The sequence below is a fragment of the Aptenodytes patagonicus genome, chromosome 2, assembly GCF_965638725.1.
Source record: "Aptenodytes patagonicus chromosome 2, bAptPat1.pri.cur, whole genome shotgun sequence".
Classification (NCBI taxonomy): domain Eukaryota; kingdom Metazoa; phylum Chordata; class Aves; order Sphenisciformes; family Spheniscidae; genus Aptenodytes; species Aptenodytes patagonicus.
The window spans coordinates 113,565,830-113,592,405 of record NC_134950.1 but is presented as its reverse complement, the minus strand read 5'-3'; the positions used below and the strand labels follow the sequence as shown (position 1 = coordinate 113,592,405).

The 26,576-nt window shown below is 43.5% G+C and overlaps 1 protein-coding gene across 1 annotated transcript in view; it reads right to left on the bottom strand.

Moving 5' to 3' along the window:
- The window catches only part of GLI3 (GLI family zinc finger 3), a 209,600-nt gene extending 196,591 nt beyond the window's left edge, over positions 1–13,009 (bottom strand). Inside the window, exon 1 of the mRNA XM_076330772.1 lies at positions 12,965–13,009. The gene's annotated coding sequence lies outside the window, so the exon portion shown is untranslated. The remainder of the gene's footprint in view (positions 1–12,964) is intronic.
- Between the last annotated feature and the right edge of the window lie 13,567 nt (positions 13,010–26,576).

Below are 26,576 nucleotides of genomic sequence, written 5' to 3'. Positions count from 1 at the left end.
TAACAATACTCAACTTGCAACAGCCCTCACTTGTACCCAGCAATGCACAAATCTCCTTGAGGCGAGATCTCATACGAGCTTTGTAAACGGCACCTTTCCAAATTTCTCATATGCTTTCTCCCCCTTTCCCCTGGCACACCTCACGCAAGAGCATCCACAGCTTTGGTTGGTTATCATGTATATCAGGCTTTTCAGTCCCTTGTGTTGGCAGAAATTGGGGGGATGCTGGCACTGCTGCCAAGCTGTTCACCCCACACTGGCCAGAACATGCTCATTTTCTATGTACAGCCCTGGCCACATGAATACCAAACTCTGCCTCTACCCAGCCTCCAGCTACTGCGTAAGCGAGTCCTTCAATGTACCGTCTTGTGCTCTGACTACCCTCATTTGAGTTATTTAATATTGTCCAAAAAGCGTAATTTTTTCTGATATCTCTGAAGGAATTTAAAAAGCTATACATTTTCAGTTGTGGTTATTTTTCTTCAGTTTTGCCTTTTAAGGGCCCAGTCTGCTATTCAGGAAGCATCTCCATTTACATCAAAGAGTCTGATTGTGTGAGAGCTTGGAGGGGGAAGCTGCAGAATTTGTCCCCTGTTTTCTTCTGTCTTCGGTTCACAAGCCTGTTTCTTTTGGCTAAAAGTCATGAAAGGAAACAATTATGCTCCCTACTCAACTAGAAAGGAAGAAGCCACATACTTTGCCCCTATTTCACAAGGTCAGCAGTGTGGCATGAAACATTTGGGCAAAGATCACAAAAATGATGACAGGTATCTACAGCGGTTCCACCGCCTCCTGCCAAGCAGATGTCTGTGCAGATATGAGCAAGGAGCCCTCACGTATCTCCACCTCCTTCCCCTCTCCACCATGGCAGGACAGTACCTCCATTACAATCTGATCCTACCATTGGTCAGAAAAGGAAGGAGACGAAGGTAGTCTAAGGAGTTAACACAGCTTTAATCTCCTAAAAAAGCATCTTTACATCATCTGCAATTCAAGAGCAACACGTGGCTGCTCAGACTCGCATCCATCCATTCTCTTGACTATTTTTTTTCTTTCCCCAACAGCCATGAGATTTTTCTGGTGCTTTGGGGTTGTTTTCTTTAATGGAGGGAAGACTAGGAGACGTAACTCCACATTTCCCACCACTCTCTATCGCTTTCCTGGTTTACGCTACCTAGTGTGGACAATGGTACAGAACAGAGGCTTAAAGTAGCAGCTTAAAGTGAATTTCTGGTCAGAAAATTGCAGAATTGGCTATGAGCTAATATAAACATCTGCTCTTGGTACCTGTCCTGCTTCGTGTCCACTTAGTTTACACACAGAAGGCTGCTTTTATTCATGTCAGCATGGAAGAGGGAACATTGCAAGAGTAAACTTTCTTACTTGGCTCTACACCCTGCTCCACGAGCCGATGGCCCCGGCCCTGCAGACGTTTCCTCCCGTGCCTGCCTTCCTTCCTCCGCTCCCAACCCACACCTGTGGCAAGGCCGTCTGCAAGAATTCCAGCAGCTCCAGTTACACTCCAGTGCTGCATCATCAACTCCATGGTGGTATGCATGGCTGGGACAGTAAGGGAAGTCAGGAGAGATGGCAGGACTAACAATTAGAGGTATGTGTTTTGGTATGTTTTGCCAAGCATGCCCAATAGGGAAGCAGGCAACTGGAAATCAATATGGTGACCCAAGAATCTTTTTTTTCCTGAAGACGAACTTAAGCCCAAGTTGAGAACACAAACCAGACACACGTGTCCTCTAGAATCATTCTGCTTAATTTTGGTTGTGATTTTTATTTACTCTCAGAAATTGTACTAAAATACGAGAATTGCAGTCTACCAAAAAAAAAAAAAAAGTCCAGGGCGATGTGAAGATTTCTTTCCACTGGCTGCTAATCCCTATCAAAAAGCATGCTGAAAATCAGCCAGCCTGACGTCATCCTCACATTAAAATACAAAGTGGTTTATATGATGGTGTACACGGCTCTCCCCAGCCTGTGGGTCAGTGACTTCCCTGTCCCTGCCCCCAGGCCTGAGACAGTATGTATCTATTCTGCAGCAAGGAGCTCTGCTTTCAAAAAACCAGAAAGCTAGTTTCTGTCGGCTATCCAGCATCTCCCTGTGCATATGAATGGCATGAAAATGCTGTAACAGTATATGGGCGAAAGCCTGAACTTTCATAGGTAAATAGAGGGATAAACATTCCTTCCTGAAAGCAAACAGTCATGGCTTTTTCCCATTCAACCATGCTTGAACCTTTTGTAATTTCCCTAAAGCCTGAACCCACTGCACAATTAATTCCAGATCCCCATTTTAAACCTAATCCCTCTCAAAACAGCAACCTGCCTGCAGGTGTGTCTCTTCTTTTTAAATCATAAATGTAAACTTTCACCAATTGCATATTAAATCGCAGAAATTTTAGGAACAAGCTACTGGAATGAACTAGTTAAATGAGGGAAACTGTCTCTTTTAAAAGGAGTGTCAACAAATGGCAGTATGTTGGAAATGTATTTTGAACAAAAAAAAATTCTTTCAAGCAATTTGAAATGATATAATTTCCGGTCCCTATGTACACTAGTCATAAAACTGTGCCCCACAGTAGTAAAAATAATATTAATATACTGGGGAGAAAAAAAATTTTTTTGTTCACTTACTCACAGTGCCAACTAACTGAAACCAGTGGAGCAGCCCTCTGCCTGGAAGCGCAGGAAACACGACCCTTTCTGAATATACACTTCGATTTTCCAAGAAATCTTCAGCTCTGTGCTCCTTTCCCTCTCTGAATTGCTTTTTAAATCATTAAATTTATATTGAGCAAGTTAGTTTTAAAGACCAGATCATGCAAATCTTTATTCATGTGAATAGACTCGCTGACTTCAACAAGAGTACTTGCTTCAGTATAAGCGCTTGGGCAGGAATCGGAATCTAAAATTCTCAATTTGCTTGTCAGACTGGTTTATGTCTCTTGCAAACTTAAACCTTCTCCTGCCTTTATTTGTTACTTTTTTTTGGAGGGGGTATCTTTTAGTGTGTTGGGTTTTTTTAAAAAAAAAAATCCTCTCCCTGTTTTATTCGATGCTGCTGTAGTTGTATTCAATTCATTAACAAGTGGTTTGCATCCGCTGAGAAGAGCTGTCTGAAATAGCAGTGTCACAGCATTCATCATCATTACATCAGCAGTAGGGAAGTTCATACTGATTGCTATCAGCAACCAGAGTGCCCCAATCAGCGTGCAAGCAAACATAGCATGTTTAATTTTTCAGAAATGACTCTGGGTGGTTAGGGTGTTCATAGGTACTACTTTGATCCACGCTACTGGAAGCAGTCTTTGGGGAAACAATACATCTTGAACAGCACAACTGTATGAAAGTGAAAAACACAAGGGGAGGCATGAAGAACAATCAGGAAATTACAGTCTCTCTCAAACATAAAGGACTCTCTATAAATTTTATCAAAACCGGTTACACCGTTCCTTGGGATTATTTAAGGATAAAAAAAAAAAAAAAAATCTGTCTTGTTCAGATACATTCAAATGCAACATTTACATGAGACAATCTTATGCTATTATACGGGAGCTACTTCACACTGATTTATCCAGGCTTGATTCAGGTACATATAACTTCCAAAACCCACCTAGATTTCAGCATTGCTTTCCATCAAACCTGCTGGCAAAGCTGCGCTGACAAAGTTACCCCTGACAGTACTTGCTGAAAAATACACATGTACTCAGGTATTGTAAGAAATATCTTCCAGTTATAACATTAACCTCTTGGTACACCTCACCATTTTTATAATAGCTATGGGAACTAATCTAAAGACTATACATTTTTTAAATAGTTTTATCTTTTCTCAGTTCTTTGTAAGCTAAACCAGAATTCTGCAACCCCCATTAACTACTCCTGGGCAAATTTCATTCAGATTCTTCCCTGTTGAGCCAACTGGTCAAATTAAGACTAAGATGGATATAAACAGAGCAAAAAAAAAGTCTTATATCCACTACATATAAATACACAACAAAACGCTCGTAAGCAGGGGAAAAAAAGGTATCTCATACTTCGCAATACTTATCTCCATTTAAATTGCATGCATAATCTACAATTGTGCTAGTTGCAAACTGCATACTTCTCCTAAATCTGTTTTGAAATGCAAAGTAAAATTAGAAAGAAAGAAAGAAAGAAAGAAAGAAAGAAAGAAAGAAAGAAAGAAAGAAAGAAAGAAAGAAAGAAAGAAAGAAAGAAAGAAAGACAGACAGACCTCTGATGGAATCAGCTAGGCAGATTTGTTGCTTGAAATTAAAAAATACCCCAAGTTATAGGGCACGACATGTATGAATACAATCTTTCCAAATTCATTACTATCTGCTGTCTTTTCCTGCATTACATTCCTTTGATTTCTTCCCCCCATAAAGGCTGAAAAACAACTAGACCTAAAGCCTGGTTAATGATGACCTGATCTGTTCCTGATAGGTTAAATAGCTTGTAGCAACAATAATGCAGGATCACAAGCACAAAGGCAATCAGCTAGGCAAAGCAGTGCTATTAGCATCCTCGTGATTAAGATCCTAAGTGAGAAACTATTCCATGGCGTACATTGAACTACTGATCAAGTGTAATAATTGCTGGACTCCAGAGGAATTACACTTGCTTACATCTTTCTGCTACAGATAAACCGGATTGCCAGAAGTTCTGAAAATATTTAAAACATACACATACAGTAGGATCAATAAGCGTCACTTTCTACTGAGGGAGCACCTTAGTTGCTTTTAATAAACATCACCCACATACTCTTACAAGTAGATTATCTCTACTTCTGTTACGGGATTTAGAAAGCTGTTAAGTATAACCCCAATTAAATGTTTTTACTATTACTTCAACAGATTAAACTCTGTATCTAAATAAATCAGCTTTCCGCCAGGAAAGAAGTGATTCTTACCCAGTAAACAGAATTTAATGGATAAAAACACAGAAGGATTCACGTTAAACTGTCCATATCCAACCAGTCCATCCCTCACAGAAGTTGTTGTTTGGGGACATGCAACACAAAGCTGAGGGATACAAAGCCAGAACTTACAACACGTCTTAGTGGCTTTACATTTCAGATATGATGTATTCTCTGAGATAAAATTCTTAATCCATTCATTATCCAAGAGTCTTTAGAGTAAGTAACTGAACTTTAAAATGAAAAAGAACCCAAACAAAAAAACCCCAACCCCACAACCAAAACCAAACCAACCAACCAGGTCATTAACTCTGCACCTCAGCATTTGTTATTTTAATCACGTGGTCTTGGGTTTCTTTATTCCTTATTTTGACTCTCTTACAAACTACCTAAATACAGACAATGGAAAGAACAAAGGTTATTTCTTAAAAAATAGAAAAGTGCCACATATTTTTCAAGTCTCCAAATCTGTAAATATATTTGAGGAGGGGGGTGGGTTTAAAAACAGTAATGCACTTACCCTTAAGAAATCCTAACTCCTGCCAATTAAACTGCCTAGTATTGCTAGAAAATTCAGAGTAAGCTGTGTTACTGCTTGTTTTGCAATCCTACATGTCCTTGTGCTTCAAACTCTGCAGCAGGAAAAACTCTAATAATTATGTCAAAGTAAGATTAGCTGTAAAAGAATTAGCGCAGGGATAAAAAAAAAAACTCCTGTGGACTTTACTGTTTGTAGCAATAGGTTAAAATGAGCGGTGACACTTCCAACTTCCCTACAAAGTCTACGCTCAGTTCTTGCCCCTATCTTTCTTCAGGAATCCAGCAGCACTAAATCCAAAACACACTTAAATAACAGCACAGTGACCGCCTTCTGGAAAACACTTGTTTTATGAAACCTGAGTTAGAGCATTCATATGCCCAAGATTCGAAAGGACAGGAATAGGCAGAGAGGAGGACAACCAGCAAGACTCGCTGTGTTGGTAACATACCCTATGACTTCCTCTGCTGGTACTGTTATTAGCACTAGGAACACTTACGGTGACAATATAGGGTGTTTTCTTCTTTCCCTTCTTGCCAGTTTGTCGACAAACAGCTTGGTAAAGCAAATTACAAACATCTGTAATGGGTGTGCTTTGCATCACGATCTATTTAGTTCATCAAATAAGAAGTCACTACAACTTCCACATAAAAATGCAGAAATATTCTAATTTAGAGCAGCAGAGCTAAACGTGAATTCCAATGGCATGACCACTTTCTTCACACTTTTTGCTTTATCTCATCAATCCCAACAGATGAAAGTTTCCTTAGAATCAAAACTAGATCTATATATCAATGTCAATCTATACAGGAACTGAGCTCAAGGAAGAATACATTTAATATACATCTATTGCGAAGATGTGCCTTCTGTTTCCAACTTATGATATGCAAATGAAAGAAGAAAAGACTGTATTCCATATTTTATAATTAGCATTTTAAAACAAGATTAAAGGAATCAAGTAGAATGTTTTTGAAAGCGCCATGTTTTGATCACCAGTCCCATTCCTGGAAGCCTGTTTATCTCCTCAGCATACTCTCAGGTTAAGGGATGCCTTCATCCAGAATTTCACGTTCTAACCCAACACAGACGTTTTAACACGTAAAAGAGCTAGGAAAGCTCCATATATGCAGGAAGAACTTCAAGTGTGAAAGGTACTTTATAAAACTTTATCTTCAGCTTTTATGGTTTACTTTAGGTTTTACACCTGTCTCATAGTAGCAGTAAAACTGCATCATGATTCCTTCACGTTTTTGTAGCTTGACAAAATACAACAGGACAACTCTGAACTGCTGCAGTATAAATTACTTCGCAATCCACTATCCCTGTTCAAGTAGTGTAATCAGAGAATTATACAGCTGTCTTATTTTCCCAGAAAAAACATCCATAGTGAATTCAACAGCCAAGCAAAACCACACCAAACCACATGTCCTGTTAGTTAAGAATCGGTAGTGCTAGGATTTCATTTTAATATACGTGGTTCAGAACAGCAGACATTGTACTGAAGTGACACTAACTTGATCTGTGTTTCTGACTATTCAGTTTCAGGTATTCATACATCTTATCTAATGAAGGCTTCATTCTCTCGGCAGCTGGATGAAGTATTCTTTACACGCAGTTGATTTTCTTGACATTAACAGATTTGTATGTAAAGAAACCAGACTATCATACGAAGCAGCAAACATAGTTGGGGGAGGTTCAGCTCTAAACCACCAAAAGGTTAGTTGGGTCCTTTAGCCCTGACCTAAATACCAGATACCAAAAAAATAAAGCAGCATTTTGAGCATCATTACAAAAAAAAAAAAAAAAAAAAAAAAAAAGGATTGTCTTGGTAATCAGTGCAAAAAATAACTGACATTAGAGTGGAAACTTCAGCTAAGAAACAATCGGATCTCTTGGTAGTGGATTCTGATATTATCAGTCCTGACACGCAGCAACTATTTAGAGACAAATGCGTTCTATCCCAATTAGTTTGCCCCTTGTTGTAATCTAAATAATCTTGCAGGCATTTTTAAGATCAATGTATTGTCTTGTTTCTTGTTTTGTTCTTGAAGAGAGAAACCAATTCTTCAGATCAGCAGCCAATTTAATACACTTTCAAGGTAATGCAGGTACCATTTATATGTACAGCATATACCACAACAAAACCACAGTATGATGCCAGCGCAATCTTTAAGAAAGTTTTCCCCTAAATCTCTGCAGAAAGCGGCCTTAAAAGAAAGCAGGGATTAGAGTGAGCTGGAAGGTAGGGAGGGGACTTACCTCAAACCCAGCCAAGCGGAAATCAGAGCAGTAATTCTACAAGTCGGCAGAGTACACTTTTAGAGCTATAATGGTGTGAAGAAGTGCTGGGCAGCATTGCCTGAAGGCAGCACTAATACACTGATGACTAATGACTGGGCCATGCAGACAATGAATTTGGGGGTTGAAAACTAACAGAAACCGTGCAGTACCTTGACAAATGGGCTTTCAAAATTTCATTCATTGAATAACCTTTAAGCACAAAATTGGCTCAAGTTCTCTCGGGAATAACATGACACATGTTGTTGGACAATAAGTATTTTCCTTTTTAATTAAAACTATTACACCAAATACATAAACATGATTACAGTGAATAAAACATGAGTTAACTATTCAGCAGCTAGAAAAGAAGACTGGACCCAGAATTTGAGGTGCAACACCATTCCTTCAGAAGGGTCAACAAATCCCAGGGTTAACTACCTGATTCACTGAAATTCACCCTTGGCAGAATACATTTTCCCTTCTTTGACACTTAAAGGAGAATGAGAACTTCAAAGGTATGTTTAATGAGCTGCTACAAATACAATTGGTTAAAAGAGGCTCAGAAATTATGTACTAAAAGCTGCATTGTGCTTAGAATTACAACTGAAAAAGTCTCGTTTTAAAGAGCCCAGTCAAAGTCAAGCCCCCATAAAACAAATCAAGCCTCGTATAAACTTTGTAACCTTGTGTACTGACAAACACATTAAAATAACAGAATCCCTCTTTAAAGGGGCTCCTTTTTCCAATGCAACTCGACTTCCAATTTGAAAATAGCAATTTTGGCTATTTTTACAGACAGAATGAAATATCTGAAGTGTCTCTAAATTAACAAGTACCACTTGCCATAGACAGCATCGCCTTTAGCAGCTCCTAAAAACTTCAGAAAAGGATCTTAAAACAGGAAGCTTAGTGAGCTCATAAAACTGTTGTTGGAGCCAGGAACACATAGCATATTTAATCTGCAAACTGTGAGAGTCTACAATGATTTCAGCAAGATCTGAGGCATGCCCTCAAGGTTTGCTGGGATCTGGGATTAGGGAGTTGATAAGAACCCTCTACTGCCCATGGACATGTTTTTCTTCTGCAGTTAAACACAAATGCATAGAGACGTTTGACTGCTGCTTGGCGTTACTGCTCAAGTTATATAAAAGCTTTGCAGCTCCTTTTGCTGTCAATATATCAAAGTTTAAAAAAAATCATCAAAGTGTGAAATTTCATTTAAAGTCTTTGCCAGTCTACAGCTCTATTTCACAGACCTATCAAATAAAAGTAAAGATGAAAAATGCACTGAAAGAACTTGAAAAGTTTGCAGCAGCACCCATGCCCTATTTTTGTTTATTCTGTCTCATTTTATTTGATTTTAAAGTATAACAAATCAATTCCCTTATAAAAATGACAAAGTCTAAAGGGAGGACATCTATAAAACCTACGGTTAAAAGACAACTTGAAATCATTATTACAGCTGAACCTTTTGTTGAATAAAAAGCTTCCTCTGTAGCCATTTTAGCATTTTAATTGCCTAACTGCAAGTTGGCAGAAAATTTCTTGAATCTTCCAAAACAATCAGAATGACTACAGAATATGAGTGCCAGAAAAACTAAAGCCTTCTTCAAAGTATTCTTTAGCTAGGGATTTACAACAATTGCATAAAGAAGAAAAGTCTGACTTTTAAGATAATCTACTATAGTCTAAAAGCATTAACATTCCATTACTAAGGTTTTCCTGAGGATTTCATGACTCATTGATTCACTTTTCCTTCAAGTCTGCTTTTTCTTTGTACATTACTGTCTCCATACAGTTGAGTGCATGCAACACTGATCATTAAACTGCTTCCTTCCATAACTCCAAATAAATCCTGCTTTAATAACCATCAGATTCCTTATTTATCAGGCAAAGATGACTAACTTTTCACTAACACTCTGCAACACAGAAATATGCCATTCCTTCCTTGAATGCGCAGGATGAAATTCAAAAACGCTACGGAGCGCAGGTAATGGAATAGCTTTCCCAAAAATGAGGCAGGAAGTGTAACTGAAACTTTTATGGGTCGGTATCAAATGCACACATTTATCTTGTTAAAAAATTAAGTGATCTGCAAGATGAACAAATTATAATGCTATCTCAAAACTTCAGTATTTTGGCTTCTCTAACACCGATTCCAAAATAAACAGAAATTATTTATAACCATCGATACTTTGATTTCTGAGTTACAAAATGGTTTTGTGTTTGAAAATGCACAACGTATCTTTCACAACTGATGATTACTTCTAGCAGTAAATGCTGTCTTGGCCACTGCACGCCTTCTCAAGCCAAAAACATTACTCCACTTAAGCAGGAAAATGCAGGTGATGTCTTTGTTTTGTAGTACTTCCGCAGAAATGCTTTGGAAAACAGCCTGTCCTACTGAAAACCATGTGCAATTATCGGAATGCAAGAGTGCATTCATTTAGGCACCTGAAGCCATAGTTTTACTTCCACTGCTGCTTAAAAGAATATATATGCACTGAGGGAGTCCTTTTCTTACTCATTCTTCTTACTCATTCAAAATCACATAATCCTGCTTTTAAAGAAATAATCCTCCCCCTTAAAACAGCCTTCTCTCACAGTTACTATTATTTATGTTTTTAGAATTGGGCTATACACCAAACTGAAAGTATTTACATACTAGCTAGTTAAACCCAAACCTTCGTTATATAAACAAACTCTCAGGAGGCTGCCTACGGTTTACATTGTTAAACTCATTCACCACTACTTTTAATATATATTTCCTCAACTGCAATACATGGTGTGGACACGGCAATTTTTACATTTTAAGGCTACTTTACTTTTAAAACACTGCATTCGTCTTCCTTCAAAATAATCATGACATATGTAATTAAGAAACTGTCAGATCATTATTAATTTTTAATAAAGGACCTAAATGAAATAATTATAGGAATCAATCAGTGCGGCACCTTTCCAAATTACAATGCAATTGCACAAATATTCAAACTACTTAAGGCCAGTTCTTGCAGATTTCAATCCATAATCTCGCCAAACACCACATCAAAAACAATTTTGTAACACAGAGAAACTTAGTGACTTCTCACTATTCCGACTTAAATGGTTTCAAAACAGATACCTACATCACGCGCAGAAAAAGGGGCAGCAAGTGCCCTCTTAAAAATGTTTGTTAATGTAATCAGCCACATATCTCAAGGCCTCTGAAAAATTTCACTTCCAAGTTTTTCTGTAGCACACACAAAAGAAATGAAGTCTGCACGCTGAAGCTTAAAAAATCACGTTTATTGAGCCTTGAAAATCAAGCGGGAAGTAGCAGGGGCGCGATGGCGATGAGTATTTTGCTGTGGGTTGCTACCTAATACTCCTTTAGTGAAGTAGCCTCTAAAACGTGACACTGTATATCAAGCAGACAGCTATCCGTACCTTTGACTAAAAGGCTCTTTGAGATCCGTACAGTCCATCATTTCAAACTGAAGTGGCAGCTGGAAAATGTGGAACAGCTGGCAAGGAGCTGAGAGAAAATGTTTTACATAAATATATCTGCATACAAAAACTGGCAGAAGGCCACGGACACCGTACCCACAGGACCGGATCAAAACTACGCACCAGAGGATTAAAAAGAAAATTTGGGGGGGGGGGGGGGGCTCCTTTTACCTTTTCTCTTCACGTGGTGCGAGGATTTGGGAGTGGGCACTGGCGGCTGAGCGCCGGCGAGCCCGTCCGGAGGCGCAGTTGTGTCAACACCCCGACTTTACGGGCTAATTAAAATCGCAGAGGATCCTTTCTCCTCGGACCCCTCAAAGTTGCGCGATGCGAGGACGGGCCGCGGTGCCGGGCCGGGGCGGCTCCGAGGAGCTCCCCCGGGGCACCCCCGCCCCCCACCCCACGCCCGCCGCCGGCCGCGGGCAGCCGCCCCGCTCCTCCCGCCCCGGCCCGCCGCCGGCCGCCCAGCTCCCCAAGTTGTCCCAGTGCCAACGGCGGCGGCAGCGAGGAGCGGCGCCCCACGCCGCGCCGCGCACGCCCCCCACACAAAAAGGCGCACGCACGCCCGCACACCCACCCCCGGCCGGGACGCAACTTTCCCCTTCCCCTCAGGGAGCCGCCGACGGGGAACAACGGCCGCCCCAACGGCCGGCCCCCCTGGCGCCCCTCCACCCCGCCAGATGTGACAGCGCCTTCTCCCCCGCTCCTCTCGCCTTTCCCCCTGCAAAGTTTGCGGCCGGCCTCCCGCATCACGGGCGTGAAAATGCCCGGGAGTTGCTCCGGGAGCGAGGGCGAGGAGAAGGGGGGGTGGAATGAAAAAGCAGCTGCCGCTCGCAAATCGGCAGCTCCGCCGCGGGACGTGACCGGCCGAGCCCGGGCGGCGCGGCCCGGCCCCGGCCCGGAGCGGGGAATGCCCCCGCCTCTCCCCGCGCCCTCAACTCCCGCGCTCTGTGACAGCCATTTTGGGGGTTAGACCCCTCGCTCCCCCTACCCCCCGCCTCCAAGTTAGGGAAGCGGGAAGGGGGCCGGGAGCGGGGAAAGAGCGCTGGGAGACGAGAAGAAAGTGGCCCGGAGCAGAGCTCGGGGAACAAAGAACTTCTCGCCCAAGTGGGTACGTACCTGCCGCCGCTGCCGCCGAGCCCCCGCGCTGCCCATGGGCGAGGGCCGGGGCCGCCGCGGCTCGCCCCCGCGCCGCTCCCCCGCCGCCGCGGCTAGCGGGGCCGGCCCCCGCCGCGGCCCGCGGGCATTCTCCGGGCGGGGGGGGGGGGGGGGGGGAGGACAGGACCTGGGACACGGGACGGGCGGCAGAGGAGGTCCGGCGGGTGTTGTTGTTGGTTGTTTTATCCCTGCCCGCCTCCCGCGGGGAGCAGCCCGCGCCTCTGCCTCAGTGTGTGCGTGTGTGTGTGCGCGCCGATCCGACATCAGTTTCAGTGATCTTGTAATCTGATCCCTTCTGACTCACTCGCACTGACTGACATTTCTGATTTGGTTCAACAAAAAGAGCGGGGGGGTGGAGGAGAAAAAGAAGAAGAAGAGGGGGAGGAAAAAAAAAACAAAAAACAAAAAACGCAAATCCACCGCCTGGTATCAAACAGTTTTCGGAGAGAAGGGGGGACCCCTCCGTCCCGTCCCGTCCGTCCCCCCCAGCCCCGCCGCCGCCGCCCGGCATTGTTTTGGCTCGGCGCAGCCACCGAAGGAGGGGAATAAACACATCGCGCCGCGATACTCACGTGTCGGAAAAGTTGTCCCTTTTGCTTTCCTCCCTCTCGCACACTCCTCTCCGCCGCCGCCTCCAAGTTTTACAGATGTTGCAGGGCTCCTCGCCGCCGCCGCCGCCCCCTCTTCCCAGCGCTGCCCTCTGGATCAGAGCAGGGGAAAGGCTCTTTAGGGACAACTCCTAATTCAAACACCCTCCGCTAAACTTTCCCCCCCCCTCCCTCCCCTTCCTTGTGAGCGGCGGAGGGGGCTCCGCTCTCCTTCCCCCCTTCCCTCGGCCCGTTTGGGACGCGGCTGGCTGCTGCCCGGGGCGCGGATGCCCCAGGCCCGGCGGGAAGCGGGGCCGCCTGCCTGGGGGAGCGGCGGAGGGCGGAGGGCTGCGCCCCGGGGTGCGGGTCGGGCCGCGGCCTGGCGGGCTGCGACGCGCGCTCTCGGCATGACACCCCCGCTCCCCCCTTCCTCCTCCTCCTCCTCCTCCCCCGCCATCCCCCCGGCCCGGCCCGGCCCGCCCCGGCGGCGGCCCGAAGGCGGCGACACCCCGCCCACAGCCGGGAGGCAGCGCGGGGCGACGGCGGCCCCCCACCCCCACCCCCCCCGGAGCGGCCCCCCTCCGCCTCGGGTCGCGCTTCCTCCCAATCTTCCTCCTCGTCCTCTCCCGCTCCATCCTTCAGCTCAGGCGTCATCTGCAGCCCCGTTTCCCCGCGCCCCGGAGCCTTGGACCCCCCCTTCTCCCGCCCTGAGGGGTCGGGGCCTTCCCCACCCCAAAAAAATCGGCTTTTGGAGAGGAAACCTGCCCTCCGGGTGGGTTTTCTGTGTGTGCTGCGGCTTCTGGGTTCACATTTGCTCTGGCGCCGCAGGCTGACTTGACTGACAGACTTCAAGGAAAGTTTCACCTAAGCCATGTGACACTGGAAAATAGGGCTTTCAGGGAAAAATGCAAGCGCTTGGGCGAGGGGAAGGATGGCAGCGGTGCCTTCACCTGCTCCTGTCCCAGCCCGCCTGCCAGCCTCCCCAGCGCCCGGGCTCCTCTGGCCTTCACTTCACACTGCAAAACAGGGCTCCCCGCTGCCTCCATCCTTGCCCCTCATCCCCGTCCTCCCCCCCGAGCTCCGTGTGAGCAGGTCTCCCGCAGCAATGCATGCTGCGGTTCAGAAATAGCAGGAACTAGGATGCCAAAACTTATTTGTTCCAATCTGTCCATCCTTCGGGAAATGATACATCCCGACGAGACACCTTGCCTTTTTCTAGTCCCACAGATTGCTCCTCTGGTAGTAAAAAAGTCTGAGAAACCAGAAATGAACGTTATCATAACCATTTTCCATCAAGTCAGAAGGTGGGGCTGGCTCTCAGGGAAAGCATATATATTTAAGTTGTTGCCATCACAATGTCAAATACTTCATATGCACCTTTGTTCATAACCTGGCTCGCAACAGAGCCAAGTAAAGATTTGTAACTGATGTAGATGATTCGGCAAGGTACCTAAGCTCGGGCTACCCTAAGCATTTGAGAAGTCCCACAAAAATCAGTGGTTCTTGAAGCAAGGCATGTTTGCTGATGGAAATGAAAGAGTGGCCTTTGATGCTGTGCATTTCATCAGGCTTCCCTTAGTCTCGCCATTGAAAATGATCATTTCATTACAAAACAAAGCTGCAGGTATTTGTCGTTTGGGGCGACTTGGTTCATGAGGTTTTTTTCAGAAACAAAGAGAATGCAGTCTTATCTGACCCAAAGGCCACTTCAACCCAAATTTCCTCAGACTCGCTGTTTTTTTTCACCTGGAAAACTTCTCTGGGTGCAAAGAGGTAGCTTTGGAGAGATGCCTATAATTTATGGATGTCCCAGGCATGATCAGACCAATTGCACTGGCAATCCCAGGCACGCTCATTTGTGTGCACATTTTACAGCACCGGCCCAGTACACCCTGACTTTCAGGACAGACACAGTAGTCAGCTGCTTTCACGGTGAGTGAGAGGTGCACATCATCCAACCTGCCACGCACGCCCGGGCCAGCGGATCCCCAACGCCCGACTCCCGTGCACTGCGGGGAGTCAAAGGCGAGCACTGGGACCCGATGGAAAGGGCGGCAGTCTGTGAGCCTGGTGCCACGACTCCCTAGCCGGCAATTTCACCGCGTGCCAACGGGCAAATCTGCCCCTGCTCAGACTGAGGAGCACTTGGTTGCCCAACCCATACTGCTGACAGGCGTCGCGCTACGTGGGGAGGAGGCATGTGCAACAGCAGGATCTGAATACAGATATCAAAGAGCTGATATTCTTCCACCTTTTTTCATTTATAGGACTTCATTTTCCAGTCCCATTTTTCTGGGAAAATGTTGGCTGTTTCATGATACTATGATAATAGTGATACGGTACTGCGGATGTTCTGCTTTATATATATGTATATATACCAGGGGGCTGGTGGTGTACAGAATGTTTAGGTCTGGTCCCTTTAGAGATCCATTTAAGAGCTATATGATTCCTTCAGCCCATAGTTCCCTTCTCTCTTTTTCTGATGATCGCTTATTCCTTTGTATTTTTGCAATCAATTTTTTTTCTTAAACTTTTTTTTTCCTCTTTGCATAATGAAAGCCCTTAAAAGTAACAGGGGAAATTAACCAACATACAAAGTGTTACTTCATAAAAGAAACAAATTAATGTGGAAAATCCTGTTTGTCTAACCATTTATAATTCTGTATTGGTGATCTTGAGATACTGATTTTAACAATAGGTAGAAAAGATGTTCAAACAGGGGCATGATTTTAAGTTGAGGGTAGCCCTTCAAATCAGTATTCCTCTTGGACTTTTGAAAAAAGAAATTCCTATTTCCTGAGAGTTTGGACATCTTGTCATGTCATAAAAATATATTTAATCTTTTTTTTTTTTTTCATTCTGACTCACACCAGCTCTGTTCAAGGCACACATTTCTGATTTAAGATAAAAAACCCCAAACATTTCACTATACTCAACTCCCACCAAAATTAAGACGGCCAAGAAATTTTAAAAACTAAAAAGCAGGTAGAATGCTTTGAGCTCTGCTTACAAAAAAAAAAAAACTCCTGACGCATTTCTGAGCAGTGAAAGTCTTGAGAGAAGGGAAACACAAGAACAACAACCAAGGTTTCTGCCTGTGCCTGTCTGAATGGTCAGGCCAAGCAGAAAATAAAAACCGGCAGAGAGTGGGTGACATTTGCCATTTGAAACGTATTGTAAATGTTTCAACACCTTGACAATGAAGCGCGTAACAGAAGCTTAGAGCACCCAAGACTCTTCAGCTAAACAAAATGAAAATGGGCAGCTCTGTTTAGGGAGGTGCCTTTCTTAACATCTTTCATGTCTGCTTCAGAGGAATCATACTTGAAAGACGCAACAGCAAGACAAAAACTATATATTAATAAAATGTAATGATTTTTCCACACATCTGGATTGCCCCTCCAAGAGAAGCTGACCTCTGAGATTTGTCTATGATGTTTCCCTGCAAATAGGAATTGGCTCTTGCAGAAGACCTGTTGGTCAGTGCCGAAACCCATCTCTCTGACAGAAGATACCGCAATCACAGGACATTTCTGCCAGAAGTTACGTCACGCACAATACTCCTGCATTTCTTCAGCCTACCTGATGTCCCCACTTCTTCTCAGCCTATGCCTTGAAAATTACAGGCCTCCAGGCTGTGCGCTTATATTCCCTTTTTGTTGCACCCATTGTTCCAGGCCAGGAAAGCACAATCAGAAGGAGCAGGCGCTCTGCTGACATAAGCTGCAATGCAAAAAGACCTGATATTAAGTCACACCAAGAGCCGGCCTTCTCACCGCTCCCAGTCGCACCACCCTCCGCTTTCTCTCCAATCCCCGTGAATACTTGGCCTCTGGAGATTGCTGTCTCCAGCTTTCCTGGTACCCGCTACCCTTTGGGCTTCCCACCCCCTCAGCAGCCAGACACCCACCTAGCTGTTGCTGGTTATCCAGGTAAGTGTCATCCCCAGCAGATAAAGCTATCAAGATAATAATGTTTTTGCCAATAGGCAAATACCTTATTGGAATAAATTCTATGAAATGGGCACATCTGCTGTGTTTTCCCAGGGGCAACCTCAGGGAACACAGGTGGAGCACTAGAATATGGAGCAATCACACTGATTTCTGGTCATTTATGCAATATCTGTCCCAAGAGAACTCGGCCAGAGCATCTTGCTCCCACCCATGCAACCCTCTTGTTGCATGGCTGTCTAGTACAGCAGAGAGGTCTCAAGAGGTAGCTGGTGGCAGAAAAAGAGGGGTATGAGGTGGTACCATATCAAAATCCTCAGAGTCTGCAGAAGGAGCAGCTGGGGGTACAGGGAGAGGTGCATGGCCTAAGGTGGGGTGCAGAACTGGGGTGTGGAGGTGACCAAATTTGGGAGGGAATTAACAGTCAGGGCAAAAACCTTAACTGCAGTACTGACAGGGAACTGATGTAGGGAAGGCAAATGGGTAGATGGGGCCTGAGTAGGGAAAGAACTAATTAGTTGGAATCTCGTAGTTTTGAAAGCAATTATAAACTGATGTACCACTGCACACTAGTCAAATTTAGGTCCTTGGTGGAAGCCAAATTTCTTTTACTTTTCTGTGAGAAAGGCAGGATAGTACCTGCTATATTCCTGGAGGAAGACTGGGAGATGGGCTACTGAACTGTAATAAAAAATTTGGAGCCAATATCATGATTTTTCTTGCAGTCTGCTTGCAATTTTTTACCCTTCTAGATTAATGGCAATATAATGTAACATTTTCATGTTGTGGAACATACCTAAACTTTCATAAATATTGCAGACCTGAAGTTTGTTATTTACTTACTCGTAATTCTTTGCATTTCATTTATCTTACAAGGTTAAACTGGTGTAATGAATTTCACTATCAATTTTCCTTTCAGAATTTCTTTTGCTGACACATTTCAGTTTCCAGCCTCACAGAGATTTTTTGTTTTGCTTTAGATTCTTTCATTATTTGGATTTTTGATTGTTATTAGTGCCATTGAAAAAAATGGAAAATCGTCAGCAAATATCTACATTTTTCAAAACAACAACCCTCATTCAAGAGTCTGAATTTTCTAAGGATGCTCACTGTAGCCCTTCACAGACTTCGACACACATCATTCCTTCTGGTGGTCCTTAGCAAGGAACCTCTGTGTCTTTCTACTCCTTCTAATAACATTGGGGATCCTGCTAGATTTCAGTGGAAGAAGGACTGATCCCTATTGATCAGGATTATCTTTCTACTCTAGCAGATCATCTCTTATCCACCATCCTCTCTCTCTGAATGTTGAATCTAACTAACCTAGCTAGGTATTTATACCATATTCATCACTAGGTTTTATGAATGCCATACAATAAAATCAAACAGGTCAAGGCCCAGATATTTTTTTTATCCCCTTCCATCTTAAATATGTAAGGATTTTTTTTTTTTTTTAAATTCTGCTGTTAATGCTGAAGAAAAACTAAGGCAAAAAGCTAGGTTTTACTCATGGACAAAAAAGAGCATTAGTTTCTGCAGGAATTTCTGTACTTTTGGGCTGGCTACATAGAAAGCCTGAGTTCTCCAGCTCTTAAATATAAACTTTTGTTCAAGATACTTTTACACTCTCTGACTTCAGATGTATGGTTGTATTAAAACACTTCATTATTATGAACATAATTTTAATAAGAAAAATGTTTGGGGTTTTTTTGGTGTGTGATATTTTGGTATGTGACCAGAAACATATCAAACAAGCAAGCAGAGTGAGTTTCCTTTGTTTGCTATTTAAAAGCACCCCATACATGTTAATTATCAAGCAGGGAGCATACAGGGAAAAGCACGGTCTCTAACAGGCTACATCCAATAAAGACACCAAAATCATAACATTCCATGCAGAACAAGCATAAATAATCTGTTTATCTCCTTTTTGCCATGCTATAATAAGAAATGAAATTGCTAACGGTGCTGATATTTAGGTTGTTATAATTAGATAGATCATCATTAACATCCCCTTTAAATGATCTGGGATACTTTCAACCTCTCTCTAGGGAATTGTCTCAGCTTCCCTCCCGACTGAGCCGTCGGACTACATATGAAAGGATTTAGCAGTATTTTGCAGGGTGTAGTTACAAGCCCTACTACAGGAGATGGAGTTTATGTAGACTATTCTGGCAGAATTTAAACCAGTTCCTTCAATGAAATAATCTTTATCAGAAAAAAGACAGTTTTTTCCTAGCATATCCAATCCTACTTTAACATTGCCTAGTTGTCCTGGTTTCAGCTGGGATAGAGTTAACTTTCTTCCTAGTAGCTGGTACAGTGCTGTGTTTTGGATTTAGGATGAAAATAATGTTGATAACACACCGATGTTTTAGTTGTTGCTGAGCAGTGCTTACACTAGTCAAGGACTTTTCAGCTTCCCATGCTCTACCGACTGAGAAGGCTGGAGGTGCACAAGAAGCTGGGAGGGGGCACAGCCAGGACAGCTGACCCAAACTGGCCAAAGGGACATTCCATACCATGTGACGTCATGCTGAACAAAAAAATGATGGGAGTTGGCCGGGGGTGGGGCCACTGCTCAGGAACTGGCTGGGCATCAGTCAGCGGGTGGTGAGCAATTGCATTGTGCATCACTTGTTTTGTGTATTCTTTTATCATTATTATTATTTTCCCTTCCTTTTCTGTCCTATTAAATTGTCTTTATCTCAACCCACGAGTTTTACCTTTTTTCTGATTCTCTCCCCCATCCCACTGGGGGGGAGTGAGCGAACGGCTGTGTGGTGTTTAGCTGCCTGCCGGGTTAAACCACGACACTAGTATAGTTGTGTCAGTTGTGGGTGGGAAATACCACATATATAAAGGATCCGTCAAAATGTCTTTTTTTTTTCAGTTGTTGATGCAGTGAATTGGAAATACACATTCTGAGGTGAAACGTGGCATTCAGACACTCCCCTAGGAAACGACTAGGTTTTCCCCTAAGCCTTAAATCTACTATCCAACATTTTAAAGTTAAAGCATTCTCAAATACCATGGAAAGCTTGCAATCTTCAGGCTTCTTGTCAGTCTCTTAAATAATTATTTCAATAGCTGGTGGATGCCCATTGTCATAGTTCAAATGCACATACAAGGGATTTGTTTGCTTTTTTAAATGGCAACAGGAAAAATAGGTAAAAAGCATCTAAGTAATTTCATCTTGGCCTTACATATCTATAATGAGACTGCTTAGTGAGCATTTGCAAATATCTTTTTCATAAAGTTCTAATGCTCTACTACTACACTACTAGCAGAGCATCCCCTGTTAAAGTTGTCCCGGGTAAAGTGTGACAGTAAAGGTTGTAAATCAGGTAGCGTTCCATGGGCATTAAGGAGCCCCTCAGAACTGCTTGTTTATCCTCTCTGGCCACCTGGGTGCAAACTCCAGTCTAGTCAGGAATCCTGCCAGTTTACTGGCCTTAATCTGTCCTTGGTGGACATTTGTCCTTACAGAAAGACAGAGCGCAAGATATTTGATGATATCTAGACAGGAGACATCTGGGATTAGTGAATCTAAAGCACGAATTTCTCATCCACCAAGACCTCGTGATAAATCTATCTATATCTACCCCTCTCAATCTTTCAGTCTCGCATCTGTCTGTCTATACCAGTTGCTGGCTTATTCCCGTTGTGAATGGGACCCTGAGCTGTGCACCCACCAAATGGATCAAATAAAATGTATATACTGCACCAGATGATACTTTGAAGGGACTGTCGGTGACTGTGCTCCCACCTTTACCCCTGGCATCATGCCCCATATCAGGCTACGTTTCAGAAATACAGTAAGTCTAGCTTTGTAGCTTCTAGTACTGGACCACTTCAATATAAAGCTATTCTGTTGGTAGAAAGTCAGGACATCAAAAAATACTAACGAGCTTGATCAGTCAGGATTTACACCGGGTGAGAGCTTTTTTGTTTCCCTGCAGCCAGCATAAAACCAGCACAAGCTCTGTACCTGGTTAATCCAGCAGAAAGGTGGTCAGGTACTCATGGCAGATCAAGTTATTGCTGGTGTGTGACCCAGCAGTATGCACAGCTCTCATTAATGACAGAGGACAACAGTCCCATGTACACATACACGTACACACACATATACAAAAATGCTTTTATAGCCTTTCATTTTCTCTATAGTTATTTTTCCTTGCATGTCATTTACATCAGACTATTTGAGTCCTCTCTTTTCCTCTTCTGTAATGAAGAACATTCACAAGAACCTGGGAGGAACTGATTAGCAGGAGACTTGCACTGTTTCACGAGGGAGTAACCTGAATTACATCCCTCTGCTCCTCAGATTGGAGGTTTGGGTAATGCCTCACTGGGAGACAAGAAGAAATCTGCAGCTTAAGTTCATGCAGTGGTGTTCAAAGGGGAGCAGAGACCTTTGTCAACATGTCTCTGGTACTCCAGAAAGAAAAAAAATATGTACACTGATGTGCCCTCTGTCCTTTTACCAGAGCTTACTGCTACGCCCTTGCCTATGTACTGTTAACATAACAAGACAACCAAACGTGGGGTCCCAGGATCACAACTGATCCCGCAATATGCCCACCTTTTTTGAAAATATCCTCATATTTAGTTCTTTAGTACTACTTCTTAAATTTTTCAGTTGCAAAACTGAGGAAGATAAAATACAGTAAAGCTGAGTTCCCTCCATCCAGATTTGAGGTCCTGGACTGAAATACTAAGCAGATAGTTCTCAAAATCACACCTAGTTATACAAAGTGGAAGTTTGGAGAGGAGCCCCGTGGTACAAAACCAGCCGTCCCCAGCACCGGTCTGGCTGTAGTCGCCCCCACCGCTAGCAGTCTGAAGTCAAATGCAATGCCAGGTGGTAGCTAACAGTAACTGAACTTTCTGGCTCTTTTCAATGTCCTTCAGCAAGCTGGGGCATCCAGGGACCTGCAAGTCTTAAGTGAAAGCAGATGTCACATTTTTACCATTCGTGTCAAATACGCATCGTGCCTCCCAATCCAGTATCAAGGCTCCCAGGTTTCACTGAAGTCGGTGGAATTTTTGCCATAGGCTTTGATGGGCATGAGGGACGTAATTTCAACAGTAAATTCTATTGAATTTACTGGAGTTACCCACACACTTAAAGTAAATGGTAATTTTTTTTGTATGTTTGCAGGATTTCATCCTAAGGAAGCTATGTGGAAAATAAGGAATAGAAGAGCATTTTCCTTATGAAATTACGATACTCTGTCAACATGTCTCAAATTTGGCAACAGTTGGCAGGAATATCTAAAAAATACATAACAAATTGGAAAAGCTGCATGTTATTTTGCTTGAACCTAAAAGGTTTCAGTCCTGCAGTGCTCAAGCAAACAAAAAGTCTGTGAAATTTTACTTGAATAAACATTGCAGGCTGGTGCTAACTTGTTTTTGGTACTGACACAGCCCAGCAATTGGCCAACCAAGAAAACACCAGACAAGGAAAACAATGTGAGAGGTGCTATAATATATAGTCCTGCCTTTTGAGCCAGTAAGACAAAACCAAACACAAGTTTCAAAAAAAATCACAAGAGTTTTTAGGCAGGAAATATTACTTCACGATCTGTACATTTACCCAGCACAGTGAGACCAATGCTCCATCAAAGGCACTAGAACATTTTACAATGGAGACCAACCATGGTTTTATGATTATCGTCATCAGTTCAAGTAACCACCACAAATAGCTACAGAGAAAAAGCAAGCTTGCAGAATATCTCAAAGTGAAAAAATAAGCTATTAAAAATAAGACAAACAAACTAGAAAAAATCCCAAGCCACAAAGAATCATTCCAGGTATTCGTTTTACATGCATTTAGGGTGAAGCACAATCCAAAGGAAGAATGCCAAATACCATAAATGTGCATCTATCCTATGTTCATTGTAAGCTTTCAACTTTTCCCTTTCCAAAAGCATAGCCAGGGTGCAGATGGATGAGCCCTTTCTCTTTTCCTTGATTTATTATTTTACCCTCTCAATTTTATTCTGCCCTTGGGTTTTTTTGTTTAGTTTGTTGAACTATTAAACTAGATTTGGAAATCAGATTCTTCCTGCCTTTCGAAACATTAGTTAATAGGAGCACAAATGGTATCTAAACCACTTTCATTTTTATACAGCTTTCTGAATATATTGTGTGAATGATGCACATGGTACCATGTAGTACATAATCACAATAGAGACATCAAAGTGTTTGAAACCAATGAATTTGGCTCTCATACGTCACGAGATGTGCTTAAAAAAGAAGATTAATGTACAACTGAAATACTACTGAAATCTCCTCGGTTCATTCTGGTTATTCAGTTAGTGAAGAGTATGCTATAAAAATTGAAACTGCACTAGACTTGCAAGTTTTGCTTTGCAACTGCAACGGCAGGGAAGACACAGTTAAAGCAGAACGATAGCTGATGCTCACATGATTCTGGGATCTGGAGTTTGAAGAGAGAGAAGTAAGTACTCACAAAAACCCACGTGATATAGTGGGGTACCTGAGCTAAGAATTGGAAATCCGAGGACACTGCACAAGGGAATTTTACAAGGCTGACAGGAATCAAGGGAAGGTACTTTTCATTTTCCTAAGTAGATAAAACAGAGGAAATTCATAAGCAGAAGACAGTAACATGATCAAAAGATGACAGGGACCTCTACTCGTCCTTCAGCATATACAACTTCATGACTACTCATCCCATGGCCCAGACTTAGATAAGATCAGCTAATGGATGGAAAACAGGAAAGTAAATAAACAAGATAGAAACAACGCTGGTGAGCAGACGAGAGCTTTGTGGAGAACTTGCAGCCATGATACTGTCTCCTTCACCTAAACATATATAAGAGCATTTGGTCAGTGCACTCCACTGTTCACAAGAGCTTCTTCCTCACTCACACTTGTGAGCAGACATTGTGTCAACTCCGCTTTAACGGGCTAAAAGCTTATGCTCCAGTTTGAACTTCTCGTCTGGACATCCTTGACAGTCCTTGCATTGCGATTCACCCCTCCTAAAACAGGTGACTGAGACAGGGTAGACGAATCAGTCTCTGGAAATCCAGGGCCGATTAATCTTGCCAACTGCAAGGAAGTCACGGGAGGAGGTTAGGTGCAGGCGTCCCGCTGCCCCAGCACTGCCTGGTGAGACAAATCCCACCTGGGCTATGACCTTCCAGCTCCCTGAGCAGTGCTTTCTTCCATCTGTGGTTCCTTCCTGGCAGCCAGTGACCTCATCTCCGACTTCTGCATTTGCCCTCTTCACCTTTGCCTGATAAAAGTGCCCCATACAATACTTCTACTATAATAACATGAAAAGAATCCTGCTTATGAAGCCTCCTCAACAGCATAGACTACTGCAAGCAAATCAAGCCTGTCCTTTGTCCTCTATATTGGCTTCCCAAAGAATCCCAAAGAATATGAGATTCCTTGGCTTACTGTAGCTAAAAAACATGTCTAATGCTTCGAGGTGATAACCACAATAATAACATCATTCCTCAGACACACTGGAGCCTACCAGAGTGAACCTTGTTTGTATAGGAAACTGGGGTAAGGCAACACTGAGAAACAATCTTTACTGTCTTCTGTTCCAACCGCAAAGCTGCGAGCTTCTACCTGCCATCTCCATACAGGGAGGAGAAGCACAAACAATTAAAAACAAACAGAAAACCTCCAACCGTCAAGGTAGACCTCCAAAGTCTGTGTGCAGTAAGACAACAAACAGGGTTTACTCAGCTCTGTGGAGCTTGGAAAAGGCATGACTTACAAGCAATATGGAGGAGGAATTGTTCTCAGGTGGAGTAGAGGAAAGCTTAATTTATAGTTATGACCCCCAAATCCCATTTAGCAGGCTAAAGCATGATTAAGTTGGTCTACCGTGTTGGGTTGTGTAAGAGGATGTGCTGAGCCCTAAGATAGGAGCAGTCTAATATCACTCACTATATCAAACCATTAAAAGCTCCTTCTTCTAGAGCCCAGCCTACTCAAGGAGGTTACAGACAGCTAGCAATCTACCTTTGGTGTATGGTCTTAGATGAAATTTTATCACTCCTTATATCTATTCATAAAGAACAGGAGCAATGACCAGAGAACACACACTTTATTGAAAAATTCTTGAATCATACATAAATTCTTTTGGTATTGATATTCTTTATATACCACACAAAGAGCAGCATATCTTTATAGTCTAACCCAGGCAATTTCCATGGAACAGGGAGAAAATGTGTTGGCTTCAGAGTCACAGATGCATTATACATTTATACATACTATTCCGGTAAGCTTTTTATAAGCCCAGGTATCAATCTGTGATTGATTGGTGTGCTCTGGTCCTTCTGCCTGGGCTAAGGTCAGTGGCCCATATTCTGCAGTCTTTATCCAGTTGCCTCTTGGTTTTTTACTGCCTGAGTCTGGGAGGCATCAGTGAAAAAGCTGCCTTCAGCAAGAAAAGCTGAATAAAAACTTTAAAAACTGGTCCTGTATTTGGTCTGCTATCTTCTGAAAAATCTGTTGAGACTTGGGGTAACAAAATGAGTCTGTAGCTTCTCCAGAGAAGCTTCTCCAGCTTCTCTGTTTTGAACAGCACAGACCAAAACACAGAGCCAAATCAGCAGCAACTCTTTCCACACCCCAGATATAGCAAAAAAACAAAACAGGAGCCTATTCTGCAGAGAAGGACAAGGACTCCTTGCCTCTTCCCAAGCGCGTAAAGAGATGAACTTTGCAATGTGGCCTGCAAGCAGCAAACATGAGCCCCTCGGGGCTGGAAGGAGCTCAGGGACTTACTGAGGTGCTTTCCTCCCCAGGGCTCTGCCAGAGGCTCCCTCTCCTACAGGGAGGGAGTGTCAGCAGGAACGCTGCTCCTGATGCTGAGCAGCCGCTTGGCAGAGGGTAAGAGCCATCCTTGCAGGTAGGCCAGCCTCAGGACGTTGTGGGGCTTTACAAATCAAAGCCAATGCCAGCACTGCGCACCCAGAGCAAGGCAGGCCAGCTGCAAGCATTTCGAGCCGGCTTCCAAATATGCCTGAGACGGGGCCTTGGTGGGGGAGAGTGCGGCAGTGGTGAGTCTGCAGGTGATAAAGGCATGAATCACAGGAATGAGGTCTGCTTTGGAGAAAAGGTAACCGGAGAGAAATGTGAGGAAAAATGTCCTTCTCAATTAGTCTTGGATTCCAGTTATCTAGCAAGAAATGGAAAGCTAACCAGAACTGGGAACATGAGTACACACCCTCCCAAAGGGGCAGATATTATCCCTACCATAACTCCTGATTGTTTTCCCCGTGTTATTAACAGCAACGCGCTCTTATCTGGATGGCACCGCAGCCAGCTGGCCCTCCTCCATGCCCCAACCTTGCATGCCAGGGGAGACAATCAACCCTTCTAACCAAATCGGTGAAGACAAAAACGCAGAGCTGCATTTTATCTGCAAAACCAAAGACACACAGCAACCCACGTGTCCTCACTACCTGCCCAGTCTACACGTAAAACTAAAGTGGATCTGGCAGCTCCAAAAGTGGAGGAGAAACCCTCTTGTGTTTAGGGTCAGAACCTCAAGATAAAGGACCTCAGAGAAGGTCTGCCCACAGAGAAGCTTTTGGTGAGCTGAAGGGCACACGTGTGGACTGCTCTGCCTTCAGCAGGTTCCCTTGCAC